This window comes from Gorilla gorilla, chromosome 17, assembly GCF_029281585.2.
Source record: "Gorilla gorilla gorilla isolate KB3781 chromosome 17, NHGRI_mGorGor1-v2.1_pri, whole genome shotgun sequence".
Lineage (NCBI taxonomy): Eukaryota > Metazoa > Chordata > Mammalia > Primates > Hominidae > Gorilla > Gorilla gorilla.
This window is the reverse complement of record NC_073241.2, coordinates 95,906,906-95,932,456: the sequence shown is the minus strand read 5'-3', so window position 1 is coordinate 95,932,456 and position 25,551 is coordinate 95,906,906. Positions and strand designations below refer to the sequence as shown.

General features: G+C 32.3%; 1 protein-coding gene across 3 annotated transcripts in view; it reads left to right on the top strand.

Moving 5' to 3' along the window:
• The window catches only part of CDH19 (cadherin 19), a 362,797-nt gene that overhangs the window by 257,542 nt on the left and 79,704 nt on the right, over positions 1-25,551 (top strand). The window contains exon 1 of one of the 3 annotated variants that reach the window (XM_019013749.4): positions 5,483-5,659. The exons of 1 other annotated variant lie outside the window; for it this stretch is intronic. The gene's annotated coding sequence lies outside the window, so the exon portion shown is untranslated. Of the gene's footprint in view, positions 1-5,482; positions 5,660-25,551 lie in introns of those variants that run through there. One more of the 3 variants, XM_055368051.2, reaches the window with a different exon arrangement.

Genomic DNA, 25,551 nt, shown 5'->3' with positions numbered 1-25,551 from the left:
GGCATCATCCTACCTGATCTCAAAGTCTACTATAAAGCTACAGTAATCAAAACAGCATGGTATTAGCATAAACACAGACTCATAGACTGATGGAGCATAATAGAGAGCCCAGAAATTAATCCACACATTTACAGTTAATTGAATTTCAACAAAGATTTCAAGAACACATAATGGGTAAGATAGTCTTTTCAATGAATGATGATGAGAAAACTAAATATCCACATGCAGAAAAATTAAGACACTATACAAAATCAACTCAAAATGAATTAGAGACTTAAATGTAGACCTGAAACTCTAAAACTAGAAGAAAAGCTCAATAAGATTAGTGATATATATATATATATATATGTATATATACACATATATATGTGGGAGCATGGTGTGTAATATATGCATATATATATATACATGCACATACACATACAGTTTTACAATAATGTGGAGTAAAAATAGTTTAAAACACTATGCTTATTTAATATATTAATATTGCATTATTCTCTACTTTTGATTTAAATCTATTATTTTAATTTAAATATTTTAATATATTATTTAAATCTATTGTTTTGATTTAAATTACTATTTTATTGGAAATATGATTTTCATCTTTCTACCAACTACTACTATCTTTATTATTACCATTAAGCATAGTAACAATAGCAGTTATTATTTAGTAGTAATAAAAATACAGGAGTTGTCATCTGTCAAGAACAATGCAAAGTAACTCCCTTACATTATTACAATAACCCTGTGATTTCTCGTCTCAATAAAAATTTAATTAAATAAAAATTTACTTTATGTAATACATTGGGCTAGGGATTATAATGATAGAAACACAAGATGCTGGTCAACCATGTGTAGTCAAATAAGTGGTTGGTCAGAGTCTTGTCTTTGTATCATTATGACTTGTAGAACAATGCATTGCATAAACATAATAGGTGATGATAGACTATAGATAGATACATAGATAGATTAGAGAGATGATAGATGATAGATAACTTCACATCTTTTATAATATTACAATTCTAAATGATGCCAGAGAGAATGTTTATAATGCTGATCTGCATGATCTATAAATTTAAGAAGTAACCAAAATTTTATAAAAACATGGAAACTCTTCCCAGAAATTAAATGTTCATATTAATATTGTCCTGGTGAAAGAAAAAGTAAAAGTTAATCTACCCTTTCAAAGAGGTTGGTGCCTAGGTGAGATGTTTCTAATAAATTCTGGTAATACAAACAGAAAACAAGGCTGACATACCTCTACACGTTTATGTCTGAATTTAAGTATTTTGGGTTGTTTGTTTGCATATTGACAATTACTAAATTATTCTTGTAATGAGCCTTTTTTGTTATTTATACATTTATTCGTTGTTAATTACTATAATGGATTTCTTCCGTCATGGAGATTATGTTGCGGCTTGGCAAATATACATACGTATATATATTTCTTAAATATACTGCTCCAGAGAAAAGTCTTCTTACAAAAGAAAATAAAAACAAAACAACTTTGGGAGGCCGAGGCGGGCAGATCACGAGGTCAGGAGATCGAGACCATCCTGGCTAACACGGTGAAACCCCGCCTCTACTAAAAATACAAAAAATTAGCCCGGCATGGTGGTGGGTGCCTGTACTCCCAGCTATTAGGGAGGCTGAGGCAGGAGAATGGCTTGAACCCAAGAGGCGGAGCTTGCAGTGAGCCGAGATCGCCCCACTGCACTCCAGCCGGGGTGACGGAGCAAGACTCCGTCTCAAAAAACAAAAAATAAATAAATAAATAAATTAATTAATTAAATATAAAAAGAAAAAGAAAAAAGAATAAATACGAAAATAAGGACATATATATGACAATAAAATTTTTTATTATATTAGACAAGTGGCTACTGTAACTAGAATTTAAAAGATAAATCTTCAAACCATACAAATTGTTGCCATATTCAAAACAATATTTATTTACTCTGAGCAAAATTTGTGTAATTTTGACACAAAGTATTTTAGCATGGTTAGAAGTATATAGATTAGTGAATATTTTGTTTATTGTTTGTTCTATCATTGTGCATTTTTTTATTTCCCCATATTTATCATTGTGATATATATTCAATGTTAAAAACAGAATGGAAAACATAGCAAATTGGACTGTTGGAAAAGAATGCCATTTAATGGCAATCCATGGAGAAAATTATTATTTTTATTTTCAGCATTTTAAAAGCTATTTTACATGAATATCTGAAGTGAACACTGGACGTCTAGTTGGTTATCAACTAGATTCAACCACTCCACTCTAATTTGGGGAAATGAATCTGTTTTTCTATCAACTAACTCTTTCTCTCAAGTTCAGGAATGACAATTACTTTAAGCTTTTCTTGTTGCCATTCTTTGTTTGTGCATGGACAAGTGATCGTTTTGATGAATAAGACGAAAGTGACAGTGTTTTTGAGGGCCTTGAGGAAAAGTTGGAGAACCAAACAGAGCCCAAGAACCTAGATAACTGATTGTAGTAGGAAGCCACTGGATCAACTAACCCTTAACCCTACTTTATTTCTCTATGCATACATTGAATTTCTTCATTATTCTATTCATTTTTGGATTTGATTTTGTTTGATTTTGCTATCTGCTTGCTAGTCAATAGATTTCTCATTGATATAGTGATAGCACACAGTAAATATGTTTTAAATGTTTTTGTATTAACATATTATAAGCTTTCCCCAAAACAACTTAAATATATTTTTCAGAACTAAAATGCTTCCAGACCATGTGAGAAGGATGTGGTCCTTAGATTATGCTATCCTGACAACACCTGATTGGACAAGGCCTAAATATCTAATTGAAGGCACATGTATAGCCTATGATATAATGTAGGTAAACTTAAACTTTCTGGTTAAATGTCTATTTTCAAGGGACGGATCAGAGCTTGCACAATGTTTGACTTTCCATTTCTGCCTGTTCAGTTAGATTCAAACTTCATTAGCCAGTCTTGTCTGCAGTTAGTCATTAGATATATATTTCTTAATTATCTGGTTTAAAAAATTGGTGGCTCTGAATTATAATATTTGAATTCAAATTTTTATTTAGAGTAACTCAATACAATCCTGGCTTCTGCAACTTCAAGCTCTGTTCCTTAGCCTGCTGGCAGGTGATAACTGTGAAATTCCCCCAGACTGCATGTGAAAATAGACCAGAATGTCACTGTGCAGCTATAAAACACCACTTGTGTTTCAGGAATTGTCCATCCTGCCACATGTTTACTGCTGTGGGGACCTCAGATAACTCTGAGTATGATAACTCTGACTTACATATGGATAGTAGTGTATTTAATTTTGAGCTTCTGTTCTTATACAGTCATGTTTCATTTACTATGTATTACCCCCCCATATATGAAAAATTAGTCAGATATATTTCTCTTGTTATAAAGAAAATGACGTAGAAGTAATCACTAAGCTAGGCCGGGTACGGTGGCTCAAGCCTGTAATCCCAGCACTTTGGGAGGCCAAGGCGGGCGGATCACGAGTCAGGAGATCGAGACCATCCTGGCTAACACGGTGAAACCACGTCTTTATTAAAATACAAAAAAATTAGCCGGGCGTGGTGGCGGGCTCCTGTAGTCCCAGCTACTCGGGAGGCTGAGGCAGGAGAATGGCATGAACCCGGGAGGCGGAGCTTGCAGTGAGCCGAGATTGCGCCACTGCACTCCAGCCTGGGCGACAGAGAGAGACTCCATCTCAAAAAAAAAAAAAAGAAGTAATCACTAAGCTTATCTGATGACCAGTCCCCTAAGTACTTCCAAGTCTTCATTCTTGGTTGTGGCATAGCGGATGAATCTTGCTGGATCCTTGGCTATCGGCTGTTCATCTTATATCCTCTTCCAGAAAGGGCATGCATTTCTTAAGTAATTTACAGCAACTAGTGCCTGTACGTGTTTGATAATAGATTATCTATTTAATAAAATCAGTTTGCTGTTAACGATATTCTACATAAAACATGTAGTTTCACACTGTACCTTCTTTAGAAAATTTAATCCTGTCTCACTGTTGTTTCTATAGTTCTCATTGCTCTTTATTGGTACTGTAATAATCAGGGCAGCAAATTGTGACCCACCTTTGCTCCCTTAGGCTCTAAAATAAGCCTTTGGGACATCATGTTTACAGGTACACTGAGGCTCTAAACTGTGGTTTCAATCCTAGGTGCAACCGGATATTTTATAAACATCAAGATATAAATTGGCATCTCATAAAATGTTAGATTCTTACAGAAATCCTAGACTAGGTCATAGATAGGACAGTGAATTATGTAAATAAATATTTTAAACAGGTATCTCCACCTTTTTTGATACTGTAAAAAATATGAAGGGGAAAATGTATAAGAATACTTCAGAGGTTCTTTGTAAAATTTATTTTTTCCCGATTTACTGACATCTTGAAACACTTAGAAGTGTTTTTTTCTAGCTGAATGCTTTTTTCTACCTGAAAAAATAAACTTTTTCCACATTATACTGTTCCTGCTATCCACAGATCTATTCTCCCAGGTTCATCTCTTCAAGATTTGTTCATAAATTATTGATTCCTCCTAATATTCACAACCTCATAGGATGTGCATTTGTGTGTGTGTGCATATGTATGTGTATGTGTGTGCACATATATGTGTATACATGTGTGCACATGTGCATGTGTGTATATGTGTGTGCTTGAGTGTCCCACTTTACTGCCCATATAGCTTTTGCCATTTCTTTCCTCAAAAGCTAAGAGGATAGTGACCAAAATATCTATCAGAATTAACAGGATGTTTGAATAATCCTGCCCCACATAGACTTTCTTATTATATAGGTGTAATTTAAGAAACTTTTAATATTTTAATATTTCTCTAGTTTGGTTCAAAAATGGGTTTTAAGTAAATAACAGCTTGAGTAAACAGCATAGAGAATACATATGTATTTTATATTAAATAATCATAGCTTATATCAAAATCTAATTATAACCATGAATAAAATAAAATATTTTACATAATAATAAACCAAGGAAAAGAAAAGGACCTATTAAAGTTTAGACATTTCTCTCTCATTATGTCTTTTACTTGATTTCTGAGGAGAAATGACCGAATTAAGAAACAGCCAGAAGGCATAGACACACAGTGGAAAATCATTTCTCTTTTTAGTAAGTTTTGGGTCTGCTTTAAATTGATCATTTGTTTCATCAGCTAATCCCCAAACAGAGGGCATGTCCTCTCTACTTGCAAAATGCTTGTACGTAAGTTGAATTCTCCCTTTATCAACTCAGGCCAATAAGTACTTTATTTTGTTTTTGCTTCTTGTTAGGGAAAAAAAAAAACCAAAGATAATCAGCTCATACTACTTGCTTAGCTGTCTGCATTTTAATTCCAGACTATGAACGAGCGTCAGAGTGCCCTTATGATATTTTGCACAAAAGGCTCAGTGTTTATGACTCTACTCAGAGAACCCAAAATAGCATTGAGTAAGCAGTGACATACTGACAGTGTTGTGGTACTAAAAGCACAAGCGTCTGTAACTCTGGGCAATGGGGCACATCAAGAGTTTGCTGAGAAGACTGTGAAGCAAAAAGAAGAAAGTTTTTCCTACTCTTCCTTATGTGTCCAACACGAAGTTTGCTGTTCAATTTTCACAGAACTCCTAGAAGTTGAAGTTACAAAGGTAAGACTGTGATAATCAGGCATATTATAAACTACATGCGTCATCTTTAATGAGTCAATAGGTCAAAAAGTACATGACAAACTGTTGCTAGGAAAATATTCTAAAAATATTAAGGAAAATATTTACATAGGAAATAAGGAAAGTATTCTAAAAATTTTAAAACCATGATGTGTACTTGTACTGAACTTTCTCAAAACACGTATTTGTGAGAACAGTTCTCCATCTCTGTAATACAGATTGTTGGTGTTGGGGGGAAGTTACACCTATGTTAGGATATTTAAAACTTCTCAAGTTTCTTAGAATAAATGAATCAACTTTCTTTGCATGTCTTTCTTTGCACTTTTTTCTTTGTTCAGGGTTTTATTTTTTATTTATCATGTATTTACCATGTATATCAGGTAATATGAACAATAGAGTTGTCATCATTAAGTATATGAGAAAAAATATATACAGAATAAATATGAAAAATTTTAAGTATATTATAATTCCAAAAAAATTAAAATATTAGCATTACTATGAATAAAAACACATATATGCCTAAAATTGTACAGACATATTAATTTACCTATGTGTATTATAACATTTATACATAACACAAAAGGTAATTTCTCAAATATGAAAGATAGTATAAATTAAGAAAAGTGTAAATTAGGAAAATGCATACTGTAAAAGACATTTTATATTGTTTCAATTCTAATTTGGTACATGCAATTTTAATTGAATAACTAATTATAATAAAATATTTCAAAATAAGTTTACCAAAGGGATTTAATAAATCTATTAAATATAAAAACATAAAATATTTAGCAACAAAAAATACCTAAATAGAGTGGCAAAGGTTTTCTTTAGATTATGTCAATTTATATTTTAGCTCTATTAATTCATTTGTTGAATTAATATATCTGTAAGAAAGAATTATTTAGATAAAATATTTGAAAATTTAGTAATATATATTTATGTTTTAGATGTAGTTACAATATTAAGTAAAATTATATGCATTAATATATTCTTTTTTCAAATTCTTAATATTGTAATTATCAGCAGTATGCCTACTTACTATAATTTTTAATTTCAAAGAATTTAAATTTCAATGTAATGTGAACATTTATATTGACCAAATAAAATAACTAACAATTTATTTTTAAAAGGAATAAGCATTTCATTATTGTCTGCAATTATTCAAAATTTTTAAGCAATCAATTTATGTCATTTAGAAACCACCAGATCTCCTTTCCTTTACATATGTTTTCCACTTTACCAAGCCTTTATAACAGTGAACGAAATGCTCATATCATTATATAAATATCTGATTTTTACAGTCTTACACATTAGTAAATTCTTTGCTTAGGCTCCAGTGAAATATTTATAATTTTAGGCACACACAAACACATCTGCATATATCGAAAAGCATATGTCTTCTACTTATATTTTTTGTTTTGTTTTGTTTTTCACTTAGGAATGTTTGTAAGGTACATTTCCTCAAGAAACATAAAAAAATTTTTGATTAAATTATCATAAATTGAACATGCTTTAAAATGATGTGCACAGATGCCTCCTATGCATTCTTAAGAAACCAGATCCATCTTTCAGGAATTTCTCCTAATACAGCTACATATAATCTGATAGATATCATCTATAACTAAATATCAACTGATCGTTTTTGCCACTCATGATCTTAGCATGTACTCTTAAATATATTTTATGTTTAAAACATTACATAGCAGTATTCAGCATGTTAGTGAGTAGTAATGCATTAGGAATACATGTGTTAAACTGTTTAAAAGGAGATATTGATCTTTCTATATACCTTCTTTACATGAGAATTTATTGCTCCTAACCAAGTGTTTGAGAACCATGCTGGTGAATAAGAAAAATTTGTTGTCATGACGATTTCCTTTAACATCCATGATCTTCTATCACCTGTATCTTTGCTTTGGTGAAACAGATTGAAGTTGAAACACAACTAAGTATGGAACGTAATAATAATCCCACAGGATCCTTTCTATCAATGGTGAAGACAGCCCCTGATTGACAAAATGAGTGTCTTTGCAAAAGTGACTAGAAAGATGTTTGCCACTTTAAAATCAAATCAAAACAAAACAAGATAAACTGTACCCTTACAGAGTTTTTTTTTTTACCCACTCTCACCACCTTTCAATTGAGAGAATAAAGCTAAATGCTCTAAAGCCTGTCAAAATGTGTAACAGATCAATTTCCTTTTCAAATGATGCCTACCCTCTTGAATATGCTGATATGATTCGTTAAGAGAATGCTTGTCTGTATTTAAAACATACTCTAGAATACATACCTTTTTCAAAATGTGTCACATTAATTACTGAATAATTATATTCAGAATCATCCAAGTATGTCTTAAGATTAAAACAAAACATCATTTTTAAAAATCCTGCTTTGGCACAACAAGTGAAATTTGAAATGTTATTTTAGGACAGTGGTTTTTCAACATACCAGAGCAGTAGATCCAGTTTAGCTGTTTTTTAATTCTAAGAAGTTTCATGATAAATAAAATTTGCAAATTTGCAAGATACTGTATTAAAGTGGGGATAATTTTGGCACATCAGTCATGTCGTAAAATAAACTAGGCAGTTTTATCTGTGTGCAAAATTTAGAAATGTCATTCCTGTGGAAATGAGCAAATCATAAATACATCACAGAAAAGAAGTCGCTATTTTTTTGTCTTTAAGTTGTTTTATAGTTAAATTGTGTCAGAGAGTTTGCCATCTATTTTATTCCTAAAAAGGCCTGGTGGAGAATATATGACTTTCCTTGATGGAGAGATAATACTACTAAACATAAAGATAAACATAAAATGTAACTAGAATAATAATAAAGGCAAAGAGAAAAGGTATAGATACATCTCTGAATTTTCAAGAGAGTAGTGTCGTTTGTCACTAAGCAAATACTTCTTGACAGTGCTTGAAATTGCTCTTGAACTGGTAAAGCAAAATGTAACTCTTCCCCCATAGTATTTGATGAGACATAAATGGGCTATAATGTCACTCGTCAGGTGGATATAATTCCCCTTCTTCTAAATAACACTTTTCTTTGGGAGACTATGTAAGACATTGGTTTATTTTTGATTATTTTCTCTCTTTTTTCGAATGCTTATAGAGTAACCCAAGCCTGTAGGCATATGAGGATTTGACTCCAAATTTATTGGTTAATAATAAATAAGCGTATTGATGTTTTCACACACATATGTGTACCTGGCTACACATTTCTCTATTAACAGATAATTTTGAATGTGTGTGTATACTCCTTTGATAATTTCAAGACCACATGAATTATTTATAAAACTTTCATGTCATTTTATACAATATGGATTTAATAAAACCACTTACATGAAATTTAATTTAAAGTATTTTTAAAGATACAAAGCGATGTTGTCATTTTGTGTATGTGTGTGTGTATTGCATTTTTAAACCAGTGTTTAAAACATACAATTCTTAACTCACAAATATGATTTTTATGAGATTATAATCATGTCATTGGGATTTTTTTGTGCATAAAAAAGGAAAAAGCAATAGACTTTTAAGAGAGTGAGTTAAATATTAAAAATCTCAGCAAGACATTACTTAACTGACTCTTAAATATTATGAAACAAAACATTAGAACTTTAGGGTTGCCAGATTTTTAAAAAATAAAGTAAGGAATTATTTTATATAAAACATCATGCCTTTCAACCGCATATACTAGCTGTCTGTATACTTATTGACAATTTGATGCAGGTTCAGAGTCCACATAATTTAAAATTTTAGGAATAAAGTCACATTTATTTATTCAATAATCCCAGTCACGCATTTAGATTATACTAAATGCTGTTACATTTAAGTACTAAAAGAAAGTATGTTTATTCTATCTGGCACAAATTTCAAAGGATATACAAACTTAAGATAACCTATCTATCTTTATTTTTAAATCCAGCTTGTAACATGAATTAACTATATTCACGACTGTTTCATAAATGTTCATGACTATTTTCCTTCCTTAAGTTGATACATATTTTTAACCCATTACATACAACCCTTGGACGTATACTTTACTGTCTTCTGTGTTTAAAAAACTCAAAACACTTCTGTTTTGTTTTATACCATACACATTTTTGTTTATAATTAAGGTGATATTCTTGAATTTCTCATTTTGGGAATTAAAAATTAGAAATTTATTTATCCTATATTCATGCCATTAATGTTAAAACAATTTATTAATCTGTTTATAGGATGTCTTCAATATTTATTTTTTATTGAAAATTGACAATTTATAATTGAATAAATTTATGAGACATAAACTAATGTTAGAATTCATGAAAACAATGTGGAATGATTAAATCAGGCTAGTTAATATATCCATCGCCTCAAATATTTAACATTTTTTGTGGTGAGAATATTTGAACTTTGCTGTCTTAGGAATTTTGAAATGTAGAATACTCTACTATTAACTGTATTCGCCACACTGTCTAATAGAAAATAGAACCCCTTCTGAAACGTGAAACATACTCCTCCTGTCTGAGATTTGACCTTCATTTCCTCATCTGCCCCACCCCACCAGCCTCTGTAAATACCAGTCTACTTTATGCCTCTATGAGTTCCATTGTTTTAGATTCCACATAAAGATGACAAAATGTGATATTTCTCTTTCCATGCTGGCTGAATATTACTTAGTCATTCTTCATACACAGCTCAGAGCAGACAATTTTAAAAAATCCCCAAAATATGCAATAATAGCATTAAACATTGTGCTAACCTAGTCCATCTGGCACCACGTTTTATGTTGACAACACCTTTTCATGATTAAATACTCTGAATAAACTCAACAAAATAAAGTTTTACAAATATGAATTTAAGTTAATATGCAGAAAATATAAAAAATAAATATAAAACAAGTGATACAATTTTTTACATTGTATCCTTTATGAAAGAGGCTAAACATTCAATTTTATATTATACAATTTGAAACTAAAATAATTCTTATCTCAAGAGATTGAATTCCAAACTATTTTCTATCAAAATAATAATATATTCTTATTTACCTTTTATAACATGTCTTTGAAGTGTACTTTCCATTTTAGTATTCTATATTTTATTATAGCTTCAATTAAATTTTTACTTTCTGAGTTTCAGGGGGTACATGTGCTGGCTTGTTACATGTGTAAATTGCATGTTGCTGCGGTTTAGTGTACAAATTATATCATCACCCAGGTGGTGATAATACTACCTGACAGATAGTTTTTTGATTCTCGCCCTCTCCTCACCCCACCCTGAAGTAGGCCCCAGTGTCTATTACTGTGGTGTCCATGTGTACTCAATGTTAAGTTTTCCACTTATAAGTGAGAACATGCAGTATTTGATTTTCTGTTCTTGCATTAGTTTGCTTGAGATAATGGCCTCCAGTTCCATCCTATTGGGGCAAAGGACATGATCTCATTTTTATGGCTGTATAGTATTCCATTGTGTAAATGTGTCAAATTTCCTTATTATGTCCATTGTTGATGAGCATCCAGGTTGATTCCATGTCTTTCCTATTGTGAAAAGTGCTGTGATGAACATATTTGTGCATATATCTTTATGGTAGAACTATATATTCCTTCGAATATATAGTTAATAATCCACTACTAGGATTGCTGAGTTGAATGGTAGTGATATAATCCACTACTAGGGTTGCTGAGTTGAATGGTAGTTCTAAGATCTTTGAGATATCTCCAAATTGCTTTTCATAGTGGCTGAACTAATTTACATTCACATCAGCAGTGTGTAAGAATTCCCTTTTCTATGCAAATTTGCCAGCATCTGTTATATTCTGACATAGTAATAGCCATTCTGACTGGCGTGAGATGGTATCTCATTGTGACCTTGATTTGCATTTCTCTAATGATTAGTGATATTCGGAATATTTTTTTTTATACTTTAAGTTCTAGGGTACATGTGCACCACGTGCAGGTTTGTTACATATGTATACATGTGCCATGTTGGTGTGCTGCACCCATTAACTCGTCATTTACATTAGGTATATCTCCTAATGCTATCCTTCCCCCTTCCTCCCACCCCAAGACAGGCCCAGGTGTGTGATGTTCCCCTTCCTGTGTCCAGGTGTTCTCATTTTTTAATAGGCTTGTTGGCTGTGTGCATGTCTTCTTTTGAGAAGCCTCTGTTCATATCCTTTGCCCATGTTTAAATGGGGTTGTTTGTTTTTTGCTTGCTGATTTGTTTAAGTACCTTATAGATTCTGGATTTGTCGGATGAATAGTTTGCAAATATTTTCTCTGATTCTGTGTGTTGTCTGTTTGCTCCGTTGATACTTTCTTTTGCTGTGAAGAAGCTCTTTAGTTTGATTAGGTCCCACATGTCAATTTTAATTTTTGTTCCAATCACTTTTGGAGTCTGTTATGGAATCTTTGCCAGGGCCTATGTCCAGAATAGTATTTCCTAGGTTTTCTCCTAGGGTGTTTATAGTTGTAGGATTTACATTTAAGTATTTAATCTGTACTGATTTTTTTATATGGTGGAAGGAAGGGGTCCAGTTTAAATCTTCTGAATATGCCTAGCCAGTTATCCCAGCACCATTTATTCAAAAGGAGTCCTTTCCCCATTGCTTATTATGGATGGCTTCATCGAAGATCGAATGGTTGTGGATATGCAGCCTCTAGGTTCTCTAACCAGTTCTGTTGGTCTATGAGTCTGTTTTTGTACCACTACCATACTGTTTTAATTACTGTAGCCTTGTAGTACACTTTTAAGTAAGGTAGTGTGGTTCTTCCAGCTTTTTTTTTTTTTTTTAACTTAAGATCGCTTTGGCTCTTTGGGCTCTTTTGTGGTTTCCTGTGAGCATTAGTATGATTTTTTTTTTTAATTTTGTGATGAATGTCTTTGGTAGTTTGATAAAAATAGCATTGAAACTGTAAATTGCTTGAGGATTATGGTCATTTTAACAATATCGATTAATCCTATCCGTGAGCATGGAATGTTTTTTCATTTATTTGTGTCCTCTTTGATTTTCAGTAACTTCTGTAACTCTCATTATAGAGAAATTACACCTCCCTGACTAGCTGTATTCCTAGGTATTTTATTCTATTTGTGGCTATTTGAGTGGGATTGTGGTCTTGATTTGGCTCTCAGCATGGATGTTGTCAGTATATAGAAATGTTACTGATTTTTGTACCTTGATATTGTATCCCAAAACTTTGTTGAAATTTTAATGAGATCTAGGAACCTCTGGGCAGACTTTTCTAGGTATAGAATCATATTATCTGTGAAGAGAGATATTTTGACATTATCTCTTCCTATATGTTTGCCTTTTAATTCTTTATCTTGACTTATTTCTCTGGTTAGGACTTCCAAAGCTATATTAAATAGGAGTGGTGAGAGTCAGCATCCTTGTCTTGTTCCAGTTCTCAAGGGAAATGTTTCCAGCACTTGCCCATTCAGTATCATGTTTGCTGTGAATTTGTCATAGATGGCTCTTATTATTTTTCAGGTATGTCCCTTTTATGCCTTTTTTTCAGGGTTTTTAATATGAAGAGATATTAAATGTTATCAGAAGCTTTTCTGTGTGTATGGGCATGATCATGTGATTTTTGTTTCTAGTTCTGCTTATGTTATTAATCACATTTATTTATTTACATATGTTAAACAAATCTTGCATCCCAGGAAAAAGGGTAATTTTATCATGATGGATTGAATTTGATATGTTGCTGTATTTGGTTTGTTAGTATTTTGTTGAGGACTTTTGAATCTATGTTCACCAAGATATTGGCCTGAAGTTTTCTTCTGCTGTTGAGTCTCTGACAGATTTTGGTATTAGAATGATGCCGGCCTTATAGAACGAGTTAGAAAGGAGTCCATCCTCCTCAAATTTTTGAAATAGTTTCAGTAAAATTGATACCCCCTCTTCTTTATAGTATCTGGTATAATTTGGCTGTGAATTCGTCTAGTCCAAGGCTTTTCCTGTTGGGTAGGTTTTTTATTACTGATTCAGTTTTGGAACTCACTATTGATCTGTTTCAATTTCTTCCTGATTCAGTCTTGGGTGGTTGTATGTTTCCAGGAATTTATCAATGTCTTCTAGGTTTTCTACTATGTGTGCATAGAGTCTCTCAGGCTTTTTTTTTTTTTTTTTTTTTCTGTGGGGCCAGTGGTAATGTCCCCTTGGACATTTCCAGTTGTGTTTATTTGGATCCTTTTTTTTTCTTTATTAGTCTTCTAGTACTATACTAATCTTATTTATTCTTTCAAAGAACAACTTTGGTTTTGTTGATGTTATGTGTGTTTTTCATGTCTCCATTTCTTTCAGCTCAGCTAGCTATTTTTTATGTTAACTCTGGGGTTGGTTTGCTCTTGTTTTTGTATTTCCTCTAGGTGTGATGTTACGTTATTAAGTAAAGATCTTTCTAACTTTTTGATATGGACATTTAAGACTAATAAACTTTCCTCTTAACACTGCGTTAGCAGTGTTCCAGAGATTCTGGTATGTTGTGTCTATATTTTCATTAGTTTCAAATAACTTCTTCCTTTCTGCCTTAATTTCATTGTTGACCTGAAGGTCGTTCAGGAGCAATTTGTTTAATTTCCATGTAACTGTATGGTTTGAGTGATTTTCTTTTTTTTTAAATTTAATTTTATTATTATTATACTTTAAGTTTTAGGGTACATGTGCACAATATGGAGGTTAGTTACATATGTATACATGTGCCATGCTGGTGCGCTGCACCCACTAACTCGTCATCTAGCATTAGATATATCTCCCAGTGCTATCCCTCCCCCCTCCCCCCACCCCACAACAGTCCCCAGAGTGTGATGTTCCCCTTCCTGTGTCCATGTGTTCTCATTGTTCAGTTCCCACCTATGAGTGAGAATATGCGGTGTTTGGTTTTTTGTTCTTGCTATAGTTTACTGAGAATGATGATTTCCAATTTCATCCATGTCCCTACAAAGTACATGAACTCATCATTTTTTTATGGCTGCATAGTATTCCCTGGTGTATATGTGCCACATTTTCTTAATCCAGTCTATCATTGTTGGACATTTGGGTTATTTATCTTTATTGTTATTGCACTGTGTTCCAAGACTGTGATTCGTATGACTTTGGGCTTTTTGAATATATTGAGAATTGCTTTATGGCCAAGTGTGTGGTTGATTTTAGAGCATGTGCCATATGTACATAAGAAGAATGTATATTCTACTGTTGTTTGATGGACTGCTCTGTAGTTGTATGTTAGTTCCATTTGGTAAAGTGTCAAGTTTAGGTTCTGAATATCTTTATTAGTTTTCTAACTCATTAGCGTGTCTGATACTGTCATTGGGGTGTTAAAGTCTCCCAATTATGATTGTGTGGTTATCTAAGTTTCTTTGTAGGTCTTCAATACCTTGGTTTATAAATCTTGGTGCTCCAGTGTTGGGTGCATATATATTTAGTATAATTAAGTCTTCTTGTTGAATTGAACCCTTTATCATTATGTAATGCCTTTTTGTCATTTTTGGTAGTTGTCTGTTTTGTCTGAAAGAAGAATAGTAGCTCCTGCTCTTTCTTGTTTTCTGTTTGCATGATAGATCTTTCTCCATTCCTCTACTTTGAGCCTGTGGGTGTCATTGTACATGAAACAGATATTTTTAATTCAGCACACAGTTGGGTCTTTAAAAAGTGGGGCATTTAGCCCATTTTCATTCAGCACATTATCTATCTTCTAAAAAATCCTCATTAACTCCAAACCTCTCATTGCTATCATCCCAACTCTCTGTTTTCCCTCTCTCAGCAACTTCTTTGAAAGACTACTTTGAATTGTGGAACTTCATTCTTAACCTCCAGTTACCCTTCAATTCATTATTTCTGTTTCCTGAGATTCACTCCTAAAACTTCTCTTCAGCTATACAGCAAATTATTAATTTTTCTTAATTGAAGGCCGATATAAAAGATCAGAATTGGAAACTCATGGTGTACATTAGTGGAAGAAATAAGCAGAATTATTCTTTATGTTGTGGTCTCTTTCAGTGACAAATTAGAAAATATATATATTTTTGTGTTCATCTGTTAACACTAGTTTATTTTTTAATACAATGTGATGTAGAACTCTACTTTCTTGATACCCTGAGATTTTTTCGACTACTAAGTTTTTCTACTATGCAAGTCTCCAAATATCTTTGCCATAATCCTATCCAACATCTTTAAACACTTAAGAGAACTTATATGTCAAAAAGTACACAGCTTATCTCAGCAATTAAGTTTTAAGTTTAGACACAATAAATAATACATTGATAAATTTTTTTGTATAAGAACATTTTAGATATCAATTTATTTCTTTCAGATAGAGTCACAGATGTGAGATTGAAAATAAAATGACTTTCAGTATTTAACACTCCAGAAACATTATTGGTTACTTTCAAAAATACAATTCCTATTTATTTTGCTGTTATTATAAACAATTTATAACAAGAATTTATGAACTAAGGCCAATAAGTATATGGAAAAATTTTCAACATCACTAATCATCAGAGAAATGCAAATCAAAATCACAATGAGATATTATTTCACCCCAGTTAGAATGTCCATTATCAAAAAGTCTAAAAAAAATAATACTGTTGTGAATGTGGAGAAAATGGAACTCCTTCATTGTTGGTGAGAAGGTAAAATAGTACAGCCATTATGTAAAACAGTATGAAGGTTTCTCCAAAAACTAAAAATAGAACTAGATAGAAGTAGTATATGATTCAGCAATCTCACTACTGGGTATTTATTGAAATGAAAGAACATCAGTATATTGAAAATATATCTGCATTCCAATGTGTATTGCAATATGTGTATTGCAATTCACAATAGCCAATATATGGAAGAAAACTAAGTGTCCATCAAGAAATAAAAGAATAAATAAAATGTGGTGTATAAACACAATGAAATACTATTCAGCCATAGAAAAGAATGAAATTCTATCATTCACAGCAACATAGATGAACCTGGACTGCATTACTTTAAGTGAAATAGGTCAGGCACAGAAAGATAAACACTGCAAGTTCTAACTCTTATTTGAAAGCTAGAATAAAATTAAGCTAACGGAAATAGAGTGAAGAGTTATGATTATTAGAGAAAGGAAAGAATGGAAGAAGAAGAAATGGGGAAAGATTGTTTAATAGATATAAAATTATGGCTAGAGAGGAGGAACAAATTCGGCTTTTCTATAGCACTGTACAGTGAATATGGTTAACAATAATTTAATTTATACTTTTTAAAAAGCTAGGAGAGGATTCAGAATGTTCCTAACACATACACACAAAGATAAATGTTTGAGGTGATTGTTGTCCTAATTACCCTGATTTTATCATTACACATTGAATACATGTATCAAAATATCACTCTATCCCATAAATATGTACAATTATTTGTTCATATTTGAATATGTACAAAATAAAGATTTTAAAATTATTATGAATTAAGAACTTGGAGGTAATAGGAGGTAAATGAATTTACTTGAGGGATTTAAGACATAGAATTAATCATAGTTCATCCCTAGTCAGGCTTCATGCTCAAATGTATGTATATGGGAGGTTCGCTGAAGGATACATTAGAGAAGAACCTTTTATTCAAGTGTGAGCTTTCAACAGGATGCTGATTTCATTAAGGGAAAGAAGGAACATAACGATTAGGTGGAAGAGTGAATAGAAAGTAAGAATTTCAGTATGCACTTTGAAATGCCTCGTGGAAAGTAGTTCTGTAGGTCTGGAGATTAGAAAAGAGATAAATATGGATTGCTTAGACAGTTTTGTGATGCTTCAGTAGGCAGATATTCACTGAAGCCACATAATCTGAAGATATTATGTCTAGAGTGTGCAAAAAATGTCTTCAAAATAGAACCCCAAGATTTAATTTTCCTCAAATACCAATATGACTTTTCGGGAATGTTTTTTCCATTAAAGTAAATAGGAAAGTAGGTAAATAGAATTCAACTTGTAAGTTGCTAGATTATCAATGATTTTCAAAATCTATATTCGGACGTGACAGTGACAATATAAGGTAAGAATTTTAACCTTCTGCTAAATTAAAATTCTATCTAAACTCTCTTAGTTTTTATAAGTATTTATGATAGATTTGTACTGTTGTCTACTGCCAAATCTGAAAATTTTACATAATGGAAACTGTGCACACTAATCTTCGCTGTATACACCTAAAATCATTTGTAAATGATCATAGCAAATATTTCCCGTTTTCAATCGTTCTGACTTGGAAGGAGACCTCTCCTGCATGGCTTAAATAGCATTTATATTGACAGCTGCTCCTTTGATGATTCTTGTAGCAATGGGTGATTACCAGTGATTATCTTATGCACTCCAGGAACTGATTAATAAGCATTTATTTAAAGAAGTCAGACATTATAAGTATTTAAATAAATCACATGTTTGTATGACATGAGGACCTTTATTAAACACTTGATATATTCTAACTACAGTTTCTGTTATTTTTAATGGGGTTTATCCAGAAGATCTAGAGGCTACATTTATTAAATCGTCTTGCAGTTGAAGATACTCAATCTGAGGTTGTTTAAGAATCTTGACTAGTGTCATGAAACTATCGTATCATGGAGGTATAAATCATTACATTTTATGCAGATTCTACTTACAGGTCAACATTGACTTAATGTTACAAAATGAGAACTTAAAAAGTAATGCATAAAAAAAATCACTGCTGATTATCCTCTTGAGGAAGAAAGGGAAAATGATAGACCCCAAACAGGATTAGGTGGAAGACACAGACCCGCAAAATCCAACATGATTATGCCATGCTCCTTCATCTTACAGGAAAGTCTGCAAGAAAGTGTTCATATAACACAGCAGGCTCACCATGCTTTTAAATGAACTATGGAAAAATATGAGAAATTTCATTTATATTTATGCTTTACTTCATTCTTTTGCATTTCAATTTTGAGTTCATTTTAGGAAATACTTTACATAGTGATAACATTTGTGTTTGTGAATCATTAGTATATAAATACATATACAAATATTGGGGTTCACCAGCAGTATTTCTTTCTGATAGGATAAATTATGAAAAGTTTGAAAAACACTGTTCTATAAATAAGTGTTAACCAACTTCTACATGCATTTTCCTTTTTTTTATAAAAGATATACATATTCCAGAAAATGGCTTCTGCAAAGACATTGGTTAAAGGTACCAGCTCTAAAGAAAGCAAAATTCTTTGTCTTAATTCCAATCCCACCAATTTCTTTATGGCTAAGACAAGTTACTTAACTTCAGTATGCTCAGTATCTGCATTTATAAAATAGCAACATAATAGAACATATACTATAGAATTATTGTAAGACAAGTCAATTAAGGAATGCCATTATCTTTGCATAGTAATCATCACAGAGTAAACACTCAATATGGTTGACAAGATGATGATGGTGATGATATTTCATGAAAATATTTACCGTAAAGTCATCTTTGAGGCTTGTTAAAAAAAATACCCAGCTCATGAATCAGTAGCTGTGGAGTGGGATTATCTGTTTTGTCAAGCTTTTGAAATGATTCTATGTTTCTGTGGAAACAATTTCCCTGAAATTGAGGGATCAAACTAACCCTTATTTGTCTATATATTCATTTAAAGATTGAGGTATTCTCCACATTCACAATAAAATTTTAAACTAAATATAATGAGGTCTAACAAATAAAATAATAATAGTTTTGTCATATTTGTTCATTTGTTAAAGTCATAATTACTGCTATTGTCAAATAAAGTGCTTTTGCAGGCTTGGATCAAATGATTTTTATATTTCACTCAGTTAATGTGAATCAGATTTATGTGGTTCTGTGATATAATTATATTAATTTTTAGATTTTGTACTGATTCTACACAACACAAACATATATATACATAAAGAAAGGCAAATTAACAAAGTGCATGACTTTAGTTTTCTTTTTCCATTCACGAAGGATTATGTGTTTTATAAAATCATGTTTATATTATGTCTTTTCCATAACAAAACAATACTTTCTATACCATTTGGCAGTGGTGCTTACTAAGTATTATTTTTGATAGTACAGTAAATTTATAGATATTACAGTTATAGAGAGATGTGCTGAAAGGACAACTGATAATTATAGAAAGGAACATTTGGATGATATGTTTGTCTAGGTATTATGTAGCTACTATCACAACATCAGCAAAAACTGTCAAATTGAATACAATGGTTTATTTACTATACTAAGAAGTGGCTAAAAAGAGTTTCAACAAGTGCAAAGTGAAACTATATCTTCATAATGAAAGCATAAGAACAAAGAAATAAATACTGTTAGAAATTCTTGGGAAAATGAAATACACTGTTGGTTTGAAGAAAAATATGTAATCCTTCATGTTGCCTTTACAGATATATATATATATATGTGTGTGTATATATATGTATATATATTCAAATATATATATTCATTCAGTTTGTCAAATATAATTTACGTGATAAACATGGTTAACTAACATAATGTTTGATCATTATTCTGAACAATGTTTTAGGAAAAAATAGTTTTTGCCTAATTTTATGACTATGGTATTTCCCACTCTACATGTATGGTAATTGGTGGTTTTGTTAAACCATCATGATTTATTTGAAGGTTCATGAAATTTTCAGTCTACCTTATTCATCAACCTTTAAAGATTTTTATTTTTACTTTTTAAATTTTTTCTTGTGTTGTTATTATTGTTGGAAGTAGGAAGCATTATTTGTTTATTCTCTGCTTTCTAAAAAGCTGTTAATTCATTAATCATCAAAAGAAGCCTGGGATGTATGATTCCCTAATCAGTAGTTTAGTGGTGTATCTGCGTATATTCCACTTCAGTCTTCAAACTGTAACTTTAAGTGAAACACTGTGTAATAAAACCAATTTTATCAGAGGCTAATTGAGATAAAGGAGAGTTTAAACTTCACTAAACTTATAAATAAGGACCAAAACATTTCTAATATTAAACACTGAAATAAATCTGAGCTGTATATATATAGATAGATATAGATATATATGATTAGTAAAAACGAGTAAGATCATTATTTACCCAATTTTGGGCGAATCAGTGAGTGACTGGCAGTTGTAGTGGTGATGGGTTAAATCAAGAAATGAATGTTTGCAAAACAAAGATTGTCAGGATCACCTCTGGCCACTATGAAGTTCAAACACAAGAATTAACAAATAACAGCTGACTCGCTGAACTCTTTCCTACCCAGCATAGTTTATTGTCATGCATTTGTATGATGATCATGTACTTTACAAATCTTCATTTTACAATAATTTGTATTCGTTCATTTTCCAACCTGGTTATTCCAGTTCAGGGCCATGGGTGGCAGGAGCCTATCACAGAAACCCAGGGAGATTGGTGGGAACCAACCCTAGACAGGGTGCCATCCCATTGCAGGATCACCCTTACATGGTCACACTCACTCAGACTGGGACCTTATAGATGAACAACCAACCTGATGTGCACAGCTTTGGGAAGTGGGAAGTGACTGGAGGATCCAGATAATCCCATGCAGACATTAGGGGAATGTGCAGACTCAACACAGATAGTGGCTCTGGCAGTGAATCAACTTTTTTCTCATCAACATTACACTGAAATGAAATTCAACAAAATGACATTTTTTGAGGAGTTGTTGTACAAGCTCACCTTGATCTTTCTTCTCTTTTGAAATGAATATAATATTTACTGTATCATTGAATTATGAGACAAATTACTAAGAGAACAGATGAGTACCATTATGGCATTAGAGACACAGTTGATTTTGTTAGTCTGGGAGCTAGGCTATTACAGTAACCAATTAACCTTCCATTTCTCAGCAACCTCCTACCACAAACATCGGGTGGGAGTTAGTGGGGGAAGTGTATCCAAGTTTCACAGTCACTCAGTGACCCAGGCTTGGTAGAGGCTCCACCATCCTTCAACTACTGATTGCCAAACTAGGAAGCAATAAAGACGAGACAGTTATTCATAGGCCTTTCAGTGTTTCAGTTCGAAAATGGTGTACATCACTTTTACTCATATCTTGTTAGTAAAACCAGTCATGTAACCTTGTGCAATTGCAAGAGACATATTGGTAAACAATTATATGTCTACCACAGTAACCAAAACATTTTAGTTCTTCTTTTTTTTAATTTGTTTTATATACCAGTCATAGCCATTTCATCCGATTAGTCATTCAGAAGTTAGGGACAGTTTATGAGATCTTAAAAATCTGAACCTAAGCTTTTCTTAGAGTGATGGAGTGGAAGGAAGAATATCATGATAGCAATCGCAGTTCCTTCTGAGTCTGGAGTAACCAGCACCAGTTAGCATTGTCACTTGTGATTTTTGAAGGTATCTTAACCTCTGCGTTTCCCAACTCTCATTTGACACTCCTAACACAGGCAATTTCTTTTGACATCCAATTGGTCATTAAGTTTTGTCAGTTCTGCCTCCATGTTATTATTGATTCTCTTACTTATATTGTCCTTTGCTGAAGAGCAGGATTAGTCAGAGTGCTGGGATGAAATATCACCTTCAAGAAGGCAATAGAAGGTCATGGATCTAGGGTGTTTGATGGAGAAACAGAACAATTATTTCGATGTCCTGGTAATGCAGGTGCTTCTAAGCACTGATTAGAAGATCCAAATAATTTCTTTTAAGACTAAAATCATATTGTAACTAACTAATAAAATTAAAATGTTAATATAAGATAAAAATAGATTAAATAAAAGGATAGGCATGGAAGTGGGAATAAAGACAATAGGTAATACGCATTCCAAAAGATATTCCAGCCACAACAATTGAAGAAGGGGATTTATTTTTTCTTAACATTGTTCTAATATTAATTTTCTTGCTTCTGTGTTTAACTACACAGACAAGATTTAAATAAATTCACAAAAATACAGAGTACCTTTTTGAAATGAGCATTGAGACAATTTTAGTATCATTTTTTAAAATAGACTTCACCACATAGTGTAAAATCTGCCACTAACTCTCCATGTTAACTCCTCTATATGGTACTACAGAGGTGCTTTTGGAATGAAAGGGGACTGTTTATAGACACTTTGTGGCTTCCTTCTTTGTTTTTCCTTTTTATAAAGAATCTCTCAAATTAGAAGAAAGATAGGTGATATTATCTAACTACTTCCCCATTTTAATATTACCACTGCAGTCCCCCAGAGCCATGTGTTCCTATTTGTTTCACACGAAGGCTTTATAGTATTTGCTTGCTTCATGTGTTCACTTCCCAAGAGGAGAGGTAAGATGTGTTTTTTAAATTGATGAAGAGAAACTCTTATTCTTATTTTTTAGTAGCATTTTCAAAACCTTTAAGTTTTTCTGTTTTTCTTTGTTTTGGGAAAGGTTTGGAACTCTCTGATCACCACAAATTTTAAGTCTATGATATATCATTTTGGCCAAGCCTACTCAATATTTTTCTAAAAATGGAGACATTATATTAATTGCCATCTGTTTTTCTCTATGAGAAGCTGGGCTTAGTTGAGCTCAATATTTCAGCTTTCCATGAGCTTTCCGGAATACATTATATTTTTACAAGTTTTCACAGATGGAATAATTAGCTTTATGTAACCAAGAAGAGGTCATAGAAAAGACAATTTCTAATTAGATTCAGTTTCAAACTGCGTAAGTGCATAGATTATAATATTTTTCATCCCTTAAGTCATAATTAGTCTTCTTTGAAAATATAATTGTTCTGAGTCACACTGGGCTCATTTTCAGCTTATATATGTCCATGCAATATCATGTATTGCTTCAAGCATGATAATATGTATCTGTCATAGTCACTTAACCATGCTTAGAAAAAAAATAATGACATTCAAATAATTTGAAAATACATGTGGAACATATACATCAGGGAAAATATATACTAAAGTATTTTTGCAATAGTCATTTACAAAGCTTTTTATGTGTGTATATTTTTAGCAGAAATGAAAATAGCTGAATATTTCGACCTTGAGAAATGCAGAAATCACTAGATGCTTATTATTCACCTGTCAATAGCTATTTTAATGTAGTTCACTAAAAACATTTAACTCTTAATACGTGCCGGACAGTATTTTGGATGCAGCAACTCATTTCATCAAGAACACAGACCTTGAGAGGCATAATAATTATCCTCAATTTTCACATGAGACACCTGAGACAACCAGAGGTCGAGCTATTCATCCAAGGTGATGGAACTAGCAAGTGTTGGTGTTGAGTTAGTTATTCAGCCATCCTTGCTCCACATGTGCTACTCTTATCTCCAGCAAACTGTCTTTAGAACATTCCATCTCAAACTATTTGGGAAAATAACCCAAAAGTCAGTAGAGAGTGACTCTCTTGGTCTTTACTATGGTGCAAAATAACATTTATTTATATAAAATCAATTTATATTATATATATCCAGGACTTCTTCCCTGCATTTGTCTACAACTTTTTTCTTTCAATTAAAGAAATTATATTGTATGTGTTCCGTTTCTTTATTTCACTTGACAATTATGGCACCAAATTATGTGGCTGCTGAGTAACAACATGTTGACATAAATTTTTTAATGTTTGTATTCAACGGTTGGTCGTTTGTTCAACTGTGAGACCAATTTTATGTACCTCCTCCCAGTGAATGGATTTTGGCTATTGAGAGTGTTGACAGTGCTTTTTAATTGTACATGAAAACTAAAAATAAAGACAGGTTTATGTGAGTTTATCTTCTGAAATAATCAAAGGGGTAGTAGAATACCTGTTTAGATATTAGAAGTAAAACAGTGTTTTATTTTTCTGTAGTATATCTTGTCATAAGAACATTAAGAGAAAAAACACATTTTAGAAAAACATGAAAATATTGTACAGGTTTGACTGCAAACACACAGGAAAGTAATAAGAAATAGCCTGTGTTCATGTGATGGTTAAGTTAAAATCAGACTGCATAATATTTCATGGTATATGTGTACCACATTTCTTATCCAGTCTGTCACTGAAGAGCAGTGAGGTTGGTTCCATGTCTTTGCTATTGTGAATAGTGCTGCAATGAGCATTCGTGTACCTTTGTGGTATGTATATTCATGTGTGCATGAGTGAAAATGCATGTGTCATTATGATAGAATTATTTGTATTCATTTGTGTATATACCCAGTAGTGGGACTGCTGGGTTGAATGGTAGTCCTGTTTTCAGCTCTTTGAGAAATTGCCTTACTGCTTTCCACAATGATGACATAAATGAACTAATGTAAATACTAATTTATACTCTCACCGACAGTGTAAGTGTACCTTTTTCCCTTCAACCTCACCAGCATCTGTTATTTTTGAGTTTTTCATAGTAGCCATTCAGAGTGGTGTAAGATGGTATCTCGTACTTTTGATTTTCATTCCTCTAATAAGTGAGACTGAGCTTTTTGTCATGTGCTTGTTGGCCAAGTGTATGTCTTCTTTAGAAAAGTGTCTGTTCATGTATTTGCCTACTTTTTAATGAGGTTGTTTTGTCTTGTAAATTTTTGTTAAGTTCCTGATAGATGCTGGATATCAGACCTTTTTCAGATGCATAGATAGCAAATATTTTCTCTCATTCTGTAGTTTTCCTGTTTAGTCTGTTAATAGTTTCTTTTGCTGTGCAGGGATTCTTAAGAGCAATTAGATTCCACTTGTCAATTTTTCCTTTTGTTGTGATCGCTTTTGGTGTCTTTGTCATAAAATCTTTGCCTGTTGCTATGCCCAGAATGGTATTGCCTAGATTGTCTTCCAGGGTTTTTATAGTTTTGGGTTTCATGTTTAAGTCTTTAATCCATTTTGAATTGATTTTTGTATGTGGTGTAAGGAAAGGGTCCAGTTTCAATCTTTTGTATATGGCTAGCCAGTTACCCAACACCATTTATGGAATAGAGAGTCTTCTCCCCATTGCTTGTTTTTGTCAAAGATTAGA